General features: G+C 45.0%; 1 protein-coding gene across 7 annotated transcripts in view; it reads left to right on the forward strand.

Annotated features, from left to right (window-relative positions):
* The window catches only part of TSNARE1 (t-SNARE domain containing 1), a 204077-nt gene that overhangs the window by 15768 nt on the left and 175250 nt on the right, over positions 1–13059 (forward strand). For all 7 annotated transcript variants that reach the window (XM_069957022.1, XM_069957021.1, XM_069957023.1 and 4 more), the window contains exon 2: positions 8467–8542. The gene's annotated coding sequence lies outside the window, so the exon portion shown is untranslated. The remainder of the gene's footprint in view (positions 1–8466; positions 8543–13059) is intronic.

Here is a 13059-nt window from a genome sequence, read left to right on the forward strand (position 1 = left end):
TTATAGATGCCCCCTCCTCCCCCCCATTATAGATGCCCCCTCCTCCCCCCCATTATAGATGCCCCCTCCTCCCCCCCATTATAGATGCCCTCTTCTCCCCCCCTTATAGATACCCCCTCCCCTTATAGCTAGCCCCCTCTCCCCCCCTTGAAGATGGCCCCTCTTCTCCCCCCATTATAGATGGCCCCTTCTCTTCTCCCCCCATTATAGATGCCCCCCCTTTCCTCTATGCTAAGCAGTATTTAAAAAAAACAAACACACAAACTCACCTGACAAACCGCTCCCCCGGCGATCCTCTTCTTCTTCGGACGCTGTCCCCGGCTGATGCGCGGCTGCCGGGGGTGTCCCGTCCTATCCCCGGCAGCGCGGCGCATCAGTGAGCTCTCTGTACGCCGGGGCTGTGACTTCTGACACAGGAAGCGTCTCTGACGTGCGCTTCCTGTGCCGGAAGTCAGGGCCCCAGGCAGCTCACTGATGCGCCGCGCTGCCGGGGATAGGATGGGACACCCCCGGCAGCCGCGCATCAGCCGGGGACCCGGACTTAAAGAGACAGCGCGCCGCCGCCGGGGCCAGTCGCAAATGGCGCCCAGATTAATAAATCTGGGCGCCATTTGCAAAATATCAGTCGCATTGGCGACCATTTTGGTCGCCATCTGGAGCCCTGAAGGAGGTATGCTGAGGGTTGTAGTGCACAAGAAGGTATGCTGAGGGTTGTAGTGCACAAGGAGGTATGCTGAGGGTTGTAGTGCACAAGGAGGTATGCTGAGGGTTGTAGTGCACAAGGAGGTATGCTGAAAGTTGCAGTTGTGCAGCAGCAGCCTCCCGACACAACATACCAGCATACCTCTTTGTGTACTACAACTCCCAGCATACCTCCTTGTGTACTACAACTCCCAGCATACCTTCTTATGCACCACAAATCCCAGCATACCCGCTTGTGCACTACAAATCACCACAAGAAGGTATGCTGGGAGTTGTAGTGCATAAGAAGGTATACTGGGAGTTGTTGTGCACAGGAAGGTATGCTGCGTGGTAGAGGGGAATTAAAAAGTGTTAAAAAAAGTTTAAAGGGGTTGTCCGGCGATAAAAAATTATTCACAGAATAACACACATTACATAGTTATACAACTTTGTAATGTATGTTATGTCTGTGAATGGCCCCCTTCCCCGTGTCCCACCCCCCCCCCACCCGTGTACCCGGAAGTGTGGTGCGCTATACATTACCTGTCACGTGCCGACCACGGTCTCCGATCGTCAGCAGTGACGTCTTCTTCGGGAGGCCGGCGGATCTTCCCGAGTGCCGCCCGCCCTCTGCAGCGTCTTCCGAAGCTCAGCCGCGATTGGCTGAGCACAGTTATGCTCAGCCAATCGCGGCTGAGCTTCGGATGACGCTGCAGAGGGCGGGTGGCACTCGGGAAGATCCGCCGGCCTCCCGAAGAAGACGTCACTTCTGACGATCGGAGACCGTGGACGACACGAGATGCGGTGAGTATAATGCACCACACTTCCGGGTCTAGCGTGGGTGGGGGGAAACACGGGGAAGGGGGCCATTCACAGACATAACATACATTACAAAGTTGTATAACTTTGTAATGTGTGTTATTCTGTGAATAATTTTTTATCGCCGGACAACCCCTTTAAATTTAAAAAAAAAATCCTTATAGAGGGTTCTAATAATCCCTGTTCCCTTTTTAAAAAAAAAATATTATATTTGTATTTTTACATATTTTTTTTCAAACTTTATTTAGTATCGAATTAGTATCGAGTATCGAAATAAGAAAGCTGGTATTGGTATTGAACTCAAAATTCTGGTATCGTGACATCCCTAGTCTACAGCCCTGTACTCTGACCCAGGAAGTCTCCCTCACCTTCCAAATCATAGCAGATCCACTTCAGGCTGGGGCTTACATCAGGGGACAGGACTGTGGAGGTAATCTCTCCATAGCTGTAACCCCTCTCTCCCCGGGCAGAGAGTGATGCATGTATGTGCCCACATCTCCCTGCTCAGTCCTTCCTGCTCCCTGCAGTCTCTGTCAGTCCTTGTGTTTCCCATCCTCTCCATTACTTTACAGTAAGTTATAATATCACATATTCTGCTGTTTCTGAATGTTTGTTTAATCTGGTTTACATGTTATTCAGAATAATAAATCATTATTTTGGGGGTGTGGAACCAATTGTCTGCATTTCAATGATTTCTTATGGGAAAATTTGCTTTGGTTTAAGAGTGGATTTGGATTACAAGCGCGGTTCTGGAACGAATTATGCTCGTAATCCAAGGCACCACTGTAATTCTCTTAATTAAAATCAAATTTCTAGTGCAGAATGTTGCAGGTTAATGCTGCGTCTACACGGAACGATAATTCACCCGATCGTACGATTAACGATTTCGAAGTAAGTTTTTTTTTTTTTTTAACGATCAGATGGAACGATATATGGTACGGAAAATTCGTTTTGCAACCGTTCTGCGATCCCTTAAGCCTATCTCGCACATAGTTAAAATCGGTGAACAACTGTTTATACGGAACGAACTGCAAATTTTTTGCGAACGACAACTTAAGAACATGTTGTTCGATCATTCGTTGCGTTTACACGTACGACTATCCTTCGAAATCGTTCAAATTTGCACGATAATCGTTCCGTGTAAACGCAGCATTATCCACACCACCTTGTAAGATTAGGTGCAGTAAATGCCTAATACGCAGCTGTGCTGCCACATTCACATTGCATGACAATTTGACAGACATCTATTGAAGCGTTATGGAAACTGGGGAGGGAAGACGACTAACTATCCCTCCTTCCCATTTAGGACACATGAGTGCTCAGTTAAACAGAGCACGCGTCAGTCACCTCATATACTTCTTGGCTGACACCCATTGAGGTTATATGGCCACATAAAGTGTGTATATTGCTCTAGATAACCATATGTAGGTTTAGTGCAACTTTGAGTTCACAACTGGCAGTTTTTGTCGCTGTTTCCATAACCGTGGCAAAACAGCTGAAGATATTAAAGGGGACCTCCAAATCAACTGGTTTCAGAAAGTTATACAGATTTGTACTTTTCTTCAATTTAAAAATCTCAAGTTTTCCCATACTCATCAGCTGCTGTATGTCCTGCAGGAAGTGGTGTATTCTCTCCAGTCTGACACAGTGCTCTCTGCTGCCACCTCTGTCCATGTCAGGAACTGTCCAGAGCAGGAGAGGTTTTCTATGGGGATTTGCTGCTGCTCTGGGCAGTACCTAACATGGACAAAGGTGGAAGCAAAGAGCACTGTGTCACTGGAGAGAATACACCACTTCCTGCAGGACATAAAGCACCTTATAAGTATGGGAAAACTTGGGATTTTTAAAAAGAAGTAAATTACAAATATATATAACTTTCTGAAACCAGTTCATTTAAAGTAAAAAAAAAAAATATATATATTTTGCTGGAGTACCCTTTTAAAAGTGATATCACTGTGACTTAACCATGTATGTACAACCCCTGTGTGTATTATATAGGCTCATTATTGAGAGGTTTGGAGATGTCTGGCCCTATGGAGGGGCCCAGCTGCCTTATTTTAGAAGGGTTTTTTATGTAATCCCATCATCTCATTGACCCAGATTGCCCTAATAACCATTTGTCTCTACGGCGTTTCCATGACCAAGCTGCATTTCCGCACCTAAGGGTCCATTTACACAGAAAGATTATCTGACAGTTTATCTGCCAAAGTTTTGAAGCCAAAGCCAGAAAGACAATAAACAGAGATCAGGTCATAAAGGAAAGCCTGAGCTTTCTCCTTTTCAAATCCATTTCTGGCTTTGGCTTCAAATCTTTGGCAGATCATCTTTCTGTGTAAATGGACCCTTAGTAGAAACTCGCCTAAACTTATCCCAACTTTTCACCTTGTTAAGCAGGGTCTTGGTTGTTGCACTTAGCAAAAGTCAAAGAAATAATCTGTTTGGCTTCTATGGGGATGGATAGTCGGATAACTTTAATCCCATGGGACCGTTCTGCCCCCCGCGCAACGTGGCCACCCAAAGTCGCCATGTCAGTCCAACCTATAGCCGGGCTCCTGAATCCGTGATTGTTGCCGAGGGACCAAGACGTCGCCATACATCTTCCAAAGTAGCTTATAAACCTGTCAGCTTCCATTTGTGAATCTCCCAGTATTTATGACGGAGCTGTTTGCAGTTTGTTAACTCATTAAAGTAATTAGCAATTTAGTCAAATTAAGGACAATCTGTCATCGGAATCCTCGCTAATCAACGGGGACGCCAGAGACTGCTGTAGTAGTATGGGCGCCGCTATGGTGGCGTCTGTTGTCAATGTTGGCGGGGGTGGGTTCATAGCATTACTGGTAGTGGGGTGAGGATTTAGGGGCTCTGTCGTCAGCTCGCCCTGTATGATGCAGAATACATATACACACACACACACACACACACACACACACACACACACACACACACACACACACACACACACACACACACACACACGTGTGTGTAGGAGCCGGTCTGCCATGACAGATCCTCTTTTCCGCGTAGTTTACCTGTCAGTAACACCTGTTCTGCCGCTGATGAGATGTAATTGTAACGTCTGCCGCCTCCTCTGGATTGTTGTGTAATTATATCCCGATATTCTGGTACTGTGGCAGCGCATCTGTGAGCGAGCGAGAAGCAGCTGATCGAGCTGAATGTCAGTAGGCGGATTATCCAGAAGTGAATCCCAAAAGTTTCTTGGTGTATTGGACTAAATGCAGCTGATAGGTATGGGAAGAAACTAGGCCAGTTAAAGGGGTTGTTGACCAATTTTTTTGGTGTTTTCTCTCCAGTCTGTGTATTAGGACCATAAGGCTTCATAGATTTTGGAACTGTTTTAGGTGGATTTGTCTCCCCAGTAGATATATTTGATTCGACTGTAGCCTTTCATTCTTGGATATTTGTGTCTCTACAATGTTACTGTTCGGTACTGTTCAGTAGCCATCACATTTTCCAAGGGCCGTGACTGGTCGGTGTTCAGGCTCACCCATGTCACCTATGTTTTCTTCTATCTGAGGATGAAAGATCAAGCCAAAAAATTATAGTCTCACTGTTACCTGTATAAAAAAAATGTTCAGTATCCAAGAACTTGCGAAGAGCGAGTGTTTGGTCTGCAGTGGATTCCCTGTGATCTTGAGAACATGAGTGGATCTTATGATCACCATAAAAGCTTCTTACCAATGATGAAGAATTATTGCAATATGGCCTCCTAATGCCCCTTTACAGGGGGCGATGCAGAGGAGCAAAGAGCGCTGTCGGCGTGCGCCTGCTCCTCGTTCCCCGATCACTGCCGGTGAGATTACACGTGTTGGCAGTGACTAGGTAAGAGCCAGGGGGGCCACAGGGAGCTATGGGGTAGTGGCCTGGGTGATCGCTGGATCGTCCGGTCAGCCCATAGAAGATAGCAGTGGTCTGCTGCCACCGCTCCTATTCCACGGAGTAAAGGCAGCAAGATTGTCGCTACCTTAGTTGTTTGTCTTTCAAAAGGTTGAAAGACGTCATTCAGCCGACATTGTTCATCACAGCTGATCGTTGTCTCCTATAAGGGTAGGTTTAGACTGCGGAACCCGAGCAGCGTTTTTCCGACTGATTCCGTAGCTCATACCCGTTCACGGCCCCACGCCTTTCCGCTGTCTGCATAGACACCATTCTATGGGCGGCCCGATTCCTCTATTCACCGAAAGAATTGACATGTCAGTTCTTTGGGCAGAATGCCGAATCTGCCGGTGCATAGAATGGTGTCTATGGGACGGGTGGAGAGTGTGAACCCACCCTTACACAAGACGATTATTGGCTGAATACGGCTGATAATCGTTTCGTGTAATAGGGCCTTAACTCTGGTCTCCTATTATAGTGTCTGATTTTATTCCTCTGGTTACAAGCTGCTTCTTCTTACATATATGTTATATATTCTGCACACCCCCTCATTAAATGTTCACAAAACCTGTAGCTTCTCTGTACACCACCTCGTCCTGGCGGAGAGCGACCCTGACTCCCCCGTGGAGCTAATCTTCCAGCAGATGCCTCTTTCCTCCGAGGCGCCGGCTCTAACCACTGTCCGTGTTCCTGAGAAGTCACAGATATGGAAGAGTGAGCTTCATTCCCGCCCCCCAGCTCTCATTCATTTGCAAGAAAGTTCTGGGGGGGGGGGGGGAGGCAAATGTGTCCGGCAGTGAATCCTCCCTACAGTAAGCCCCAGCTCCGTGCATGATAACCTTATCGGAAAAAGTTTAGGAAACTTTCTGAAAACTTCCCCCCGTCGTTCTTTTCCTGAGGAATTGGCTATTTACATGCGGGGCGATAGCGAGTCCTCCAGGGAATCATGTTTTTTTTTTCCAGGGTAATAAATGATGTCCGGACACTGTTGTATATTCATGAGTTCTGGCATCTTGCTGCAGTGATCATAATGTAGCTATTACACGTAACAATGCCCGATCGGTGGCCAATGATTTTAGGTCTTCACCTGATCAGTTGATCATTGTCTTGTCAGACAACGATCATTGTTTTGTCAGCTGATCATTGTCTCTATTACACGGAGCGATAATTTCCTGTTCTCCGTTGGTTTTGTGGTATTACTACTCATCTCTATTTACTATAAAGGAGAACTCCAGAGCGAGAAAAATGTCTTCAAATCAACTGGGGTCAGAAAGTTATATAGATGTGTGATTTACTTCTATTTTAAAATCTCCAGTCTTCCAGTACTCATCAGCTGCTGTATGTCCTGCAGGAAGCTGGGTAATCTTTACAGTCTGGAGAGCAGGAGAGGTTCCTGGACAATTCCTGACATGGACATAGGTGGCAGCAGACAGCACTGTGTCAGACTGGATAGAATTCACCACTTTTTGCAGGACATACATTAGCTGATAAGTACTGAAAGACTGGAGATTTTTTTTTTAGTAGGAGTAAATTACAAATCTATATAATTTTCTGACACCAGTTGATTTGAAAGAATATTTTTTTCGTGAACAACCTCTTTATTGTCATCCATGTTTTCTTCTATTGGAGGCTGAAAGATGAAGCCAAATAAGTCACTCTGTTACCTGTTACAAAATGTCAAGTATCAATACCTCTAACAACCTGAGGACAGGGGGGCGCTCTTTTTGTAAGAAAGCTACTGTCCTCTTTCTAACCCTGAATAACCCCTTTGAGACGTTGATACGTTTCTGGCTCCTTAGCACTCACATCAATCATGTAGACCTGAATGACATCACCCATCATCCCCCGATTGGCGAAACGTTCCACCCTCTCCACCATCTCCTCACTTTTTTTTTTTTTTTGTGAATAGCCCCTTTAAATATGACATGTATCATGTAGGTTTCATGTAGGATAGGAAGGGGGTATGACAAGATTTTTTTTGTCTTCACTGGATAGGTGATCACTAGCTGGTTAGTGGGGGGATCTGACTACTGGGACCCCACCGGTTAGGCTTACTGATGTCAGTTGTCCCCCAGGTGAATGGTTTGGCATCTTGCATGCTTGTCCACCGTTTTATTGACTCTTTATGGGACTGTGATCTTTGCGGTGAACTTTCTTGGGACAGGTCACCTGCTGCCAGGCTGTTTTGGGTTTGCAAAAGTTCTCCAAACCCCGAACGCTCTGCGTCAGGAGAAGTTCGCTATAGGCCATAGGCTGTATCCATGCTTTCCTGGCAGCCCTAGGGGCGCATGAAGCTTCTCCACCCTCTGGCAGTTAAATAATGAGCCTTCTGGTTTGGAGAACATTGTCTAACCTGAACAGTTCAGCGAGTTTAACGTATCCCCAGGTCGGCGCCGGCGTATACCAGTGATCAGGTCCATTTTCCAAACAGTCTCCCAATGTCTTCATCTGATATTAGTCACCTGATATCTGTGAACTGGTCCCCCCCGGTCTGCTGTGTCCCCATCTAGTGTTTCGAGCAGGCCTAACACATATGGTTTGACACATATGGTGTATGGTAGACCTCCACCAATGTCGGTCAGTGCCAGAAAATGTGTGCTGAACCTGGACCAGTCAGCTCTTTAAGGGTGTGCACAGATCTCCAGCGCAGGTGAGTATACAGACCCAAAAACTGCATGGGAAATAAGCGCAACCAATAGCCGTCACAGAAACAAGTCCTGTATAATAACTTATTACCTCGCAACACCTTTCACGCTATATACATATAGCTGAGCCTTTCTCAAGCATGCATGAGAGGCTCTGCTGTATACTCAACTGCGCTGGAGATCTGTGGACACCCTTAGTGAGCTGACCAGTCCAGGTTTAGCACACAGGCAGATGGACAGGAACCGGGCGGTGGACCGTGCCACCAGTATCTACGCCCCAACACCGAACTTGTGATTAGAACATTTTGTCTGTAAGTTTTCTAAGTTACCATCTTATAACACTACAGAGAATACATGGGAGGGGTGGCACCATTATACCACATAGAATGATCCCCACTCCTAATGGTCGTCTATGGTTTTATCTTAGATTCCAGTGGAGTTGATCTTCATTACGAGAAGCGCCTGCCGCCCACCCGTCCGAGAGGGAGTTCTCCTGCTGTGAGGTAAGGACACGTTGTATGCTGTGCCCTGTGTGATGGGAGTGTGAGGTAACACTCATCTGAGTGCCTGACAGTCATTATACCCCTGGCTTAGGGCTATGCTGGATCTGTTCCTATACAGGGCAGTTCGATCCCCTTTAACCAGGGTGATCTCATCTTGTGTATGGTGCAGAGACTGTGAAGATCTGTTGGAAATTCCACTGTAAATGTATCTGGACCCAGAACCTATAAATATTACTGTGGGCAAGACGAAGAATTTTTGACATCTTGAGCCTTGTTAGACCCTTGTTGCCCCCTTGTCCCATTGCGGGGGTCTTTACATAATGAGGTTTTCATTTGACTTCAGTGTAGGTTATGATATGGTTACTTTCCATCTGTGCCCCCTCTACGGCCCTCCAGCTGTTACAAAACTACAATTCCTGGCATGATGGAAACTGTATTTTTTTGACAGGGGAATTGTAGCTTTTCCATATATCTTGAAGCGTATTTGTCATTTCAGGGTCATTTTTCTGAAAACAATAAATACCAATAGTACAAAGAAAACTCTGTAATAGGTTTTATTTAGCAAAAGAATTCCCTTCTGTACCTCAAAAAGCTGTTTTCCTACCTCCCCCCCCCCCCCCCCCCCACTACAGAAGAAGCAGGATTTCTGTGTCCATTATGCTCTATGGAGAAGGGAGGGGCTGAGAGGAGTGAGTGAGCACGAAGGAGTCCTACACAGCACAACACCCTGCAATTTTCTCTCAGCAAGTTCCTAGATAAGCACTGACCTTTCTGACCGCTAGGTGCCCAGACTTTAGGTGCCCAGAAAGTCTACAAACAGCTGACCTTCATGTCACCTCTTCCTGCTCCCTCATCTCCCTCGACCCCTCCCCCCTCCATAGGATATAATGGACACAGCAGAACCCGTCTTCACTGGCTTCTCTGTAATGAAGACAGATTTGCCTGATAATGAACAGATGAGAATTAAGGGGGGGAGGCTGGGAAATTGCTTTTTGAGCACAGAAAGAGGGTTTTTTGCCTAATAAAACCTATTATAGAGTTTCTTAAAATCGCTTATACTGCTGATTTCTGCAAAAAAAAAAAAAAAAAAAAAGTTACATTTTAAGCCTTTCAGATATATCTTCTCCGCTTAGGCTGGGTTCACACTGCATTTTTGCAATCCGTTTTTTTTTTTTTTGCAAAAAACGGATGGAAAAAACTGATGCATTTGTGTGCATCCGTTTTGATCCGTTTTCCAATTGACTTCCATTGTAAAAAAAACAGATCAAAACGGATCAGTTTTTTTTTTTTTTACGGACACAAAAACGTAGCTGACACTACTTTTGTGTCCGTTAAAAAAACGGATCCGTTTTGATCCGTTTTTTTTTACAATGAAAGTCAATGGAAAAACGGATCAAAACACAAGTGCATCCGTTTTTATCATCCGTTTTTTGCAAAAAAAAAACGGATGAAAAAAGAACAGATTGCAAAAACGCAGTGTGAACTCAGCCTTAGAGGGAAACTATTAGCTGGTTAGAGGTATCTTAACCTGCTGATATCTCCCTATAGAACATGGGGTGCCGATGATGGTGTCTCTTGCCTTCGTCCTCGTCACTGTTGCTGTGTCATTCAGAGTATAATCACTATGCTAATTTAGGCATTGATGCACTGTGGGCGGGGCTACCTCCCCCGGTGCACTGATGTCACCCGGCTGGCTGGTAGCCGCGCCCCCAGTGCAACAAAATGCCAAATTAGCATAGTGATAAAAATCCTGATAGCAAGGAAACGGCGACGAGGATGCAGGTAAAGAAACTTCATCCTGTGCGCCCCGTACGCTATAGGGAGAGGACAGCAGGTAAAATACTTGTAATCTGCTAATATTTTCCTTTTAGCTGTCTCCTTTCCTGCTTCACCTTTCCCTGTTAAACTAAACTGGACAATGGGCTAACTAATGGATCAGGTTACATGATGGCTATACTAGTCAGTGAAGGAGGAAGGGAAAGTAGCCATTAAAAGACAGAAGCAAACAGTCTATAGAGTATTAGTTCTCACTCCAGATTTGCATTTCCATCTTACACTGCTCAGTACACCTCTATAATGTCCTCCAATGTCTATATGGGTGTAGGGGGAGCATGCTTGCCTTTTGTGTAATAGAAGCTTCATAACAGCACGTCTGCACCTACTAGCCCAGAGAGAACTCGCCATACAAATTACATTATGTCCAGAAATGGTTGATTTTCTCATGCACAATGGTTTAAGCCCCTTTCTGTCTATGATGGATCTAGTTGTATGTTGTGTTACTGCTTTTCTGACTGGAGGTGTTATATGTTTACATTGTGTTTTTCCCTTTCCTGGTTTGTTATGAATGGAAGGCAGCCATGTTCTTGCAGGACTAGTTGAGCTGGGTGGGATGATTGGCATTCATCACATTCACTTGGGTGATGAGGGGTATTAAAGGGGTACTGTGGCGAGAAATTTTCTTTTATTTCAACTGGTACCAAAAAGTTGTATAGATTTATAATTTACATCTATTAAAAAATCTCCAGTACTTATCAGCAGCTGTATGTCCTGCAGGAAGTGGTGCATTATTTCCAGTCTGACACAGTGCTCTCTGCTGCCACCTCTGTCCATGTCAGGAACTGTCCAGATGAGGAGAGGTTTTCTATAGAGATTTCCTGCTGCTCTGGACAGTTCCTGACATGGACAGAGGTGGGAGAAGAGAGCACTGTGTCAGACTGGAAGGAATACACCGCTTCCTGCAGGACATACAGCAGCTGATAAATACAGAAAGAATTGAGATTTTTTCCCCTTTAACAATGAAGACTTATTTTTAATTACCCCGACTAGTGGATGAGATCCAGCGTCCCTTTTGCTATCTCCTTTTGGAGAGGTTGGCCTGCTTCTCCGCACTGTTTACCGCCATGGAGGCCGAGTATCTGTTGGCGAGCCGAGAAGTGTACGCCGCCGGGGTAGTTTTTATTCCTAATTGAGTCGGCCATAAAGCATACCAATTAAACCAGGTAACCTTTTAAGACGCTGCCGTGACGTCTGATTTGAATAAAACCTGCGGCCGGCTCCACTTGGTGTTTTATCTCTCCAGGACAGCGAGATGCCCTGTGCCCCCTGATACACAGGAGATGGAAAGGGCAATCCGCGGAAGGGAAGCCATATTGGTTATCCCCCACTAATGTCATCCCTCTCCTCCCTGCAATCCGTCCAGGATTACACCTCACACACCTTATCTAAGTGGATGCAGAGGGCTTTCATTTTCACAGCTAACAAATTGTTACCGACCCCCCCCCCCCCCCCCCCCCCCCCCAATAAAAAAAAATGCAGAAAATCTGAGCCCTTAATAGCGCCGCTCCTTTCATGTTGTAATAATATGCATGGTATCTGTTGCAGAAACTTATTTCATACCTCCCGCAGTAGAAATTAGTGTCAGCCGAGATGTGAGTCTAACGGACCCGACAAGAAATGTGTTATCCAGAGGAGGGTTTATACATAAGCCGGATGGAATGGCGTTTAAAGAACCATGAAACGAGAAAAATACCGTCCTATAAATTCAGCTTTAGAGTCCACAGCGATGACAGCGAAATTTGTACAAATCAGAGAGCGCGCAACATTCCATGTGAGAAGTGTCCACAATGCATTAAAGGGCTGTAACGTATCAGGAGATCGCCAGGGGAGGGTATACAGGGGGCCGGGGGGGGGGGGGGGGGGGGGGGGGGGGGGAAATACAGCCACAGGGGGCAGTATTTCATATATGGGAGGCAGTTATATTATAGTAGTTATACTCATGTATATAGGAGCAGTACTATAGTAGTTATATTCCTGTATATAGGAGCAGTATTATAGTAGTTATATTCCTGTATATAGGAGCAATATTATAGTAGTTATATTTCTGTATATAGGAGCAGTATTATAGTAGTTATATTCCTGTATAAAGGAGCAGTACTATAGTAGTTATATTTCTGTATATAGGAGCAGTATTATAGTAGTTATATTCCTGTATAAAGGAGCAGTATTATAGTTGTTATATTCTTGTATATAGGAGCAGTATTATAGTAGTTATATTCCTGTATATAGAAGCGGTATTATAGTAGTTATATTCTTGTATATAGGAGCAGTATTATAGTAGTTATATTTTTGTATATAGGAGCAGTATTATAGTAGTTATATTCTTGTATATAGGAGCAGTATTATAGTAGTTATATTCCTGTATATAGGAGCAGTATTATAGTAGTTTTATTCTTGTATATAGGAGCAGTATTATAGTAGTTATATTCCTGTATATAGGAGCAGTATTATAGTAGTTATATTCCTGTATATAGGGGGCAGTATTATAGTAGTTATATTCCTGTATATAGGAGCAGTATTATAGTAGTTATACCAAAGTTCTTGTGTAGAGGAGCAGTATTATAGTAGTTATACCAAAGTTCTTGTGTAGAGGAAAACAGTCGCACTCACCCATATGCTTCAGCTTAGCAACTTTATTGTATCCACACGTTGCGAGGAGAGAGGAAGGTGTGTACGCGTCC

Source organism: Dendropsophus ebraccatus, chromosome 2 (genome assembly GCF_027789765.1).
Source record: "Dendropsophus ebraccatus isolate aDenEbr1 chromosome 2, aDenEbr1.pat, whole genome shotgun sequence".
In the NCBI taxonomy this organism is placed as follows: Eukaryota; Metazoa; Chordata; class Amphibia; order Anura; family Hylidae; genus Dendropsophus; species Dendropsophus ebraccatus.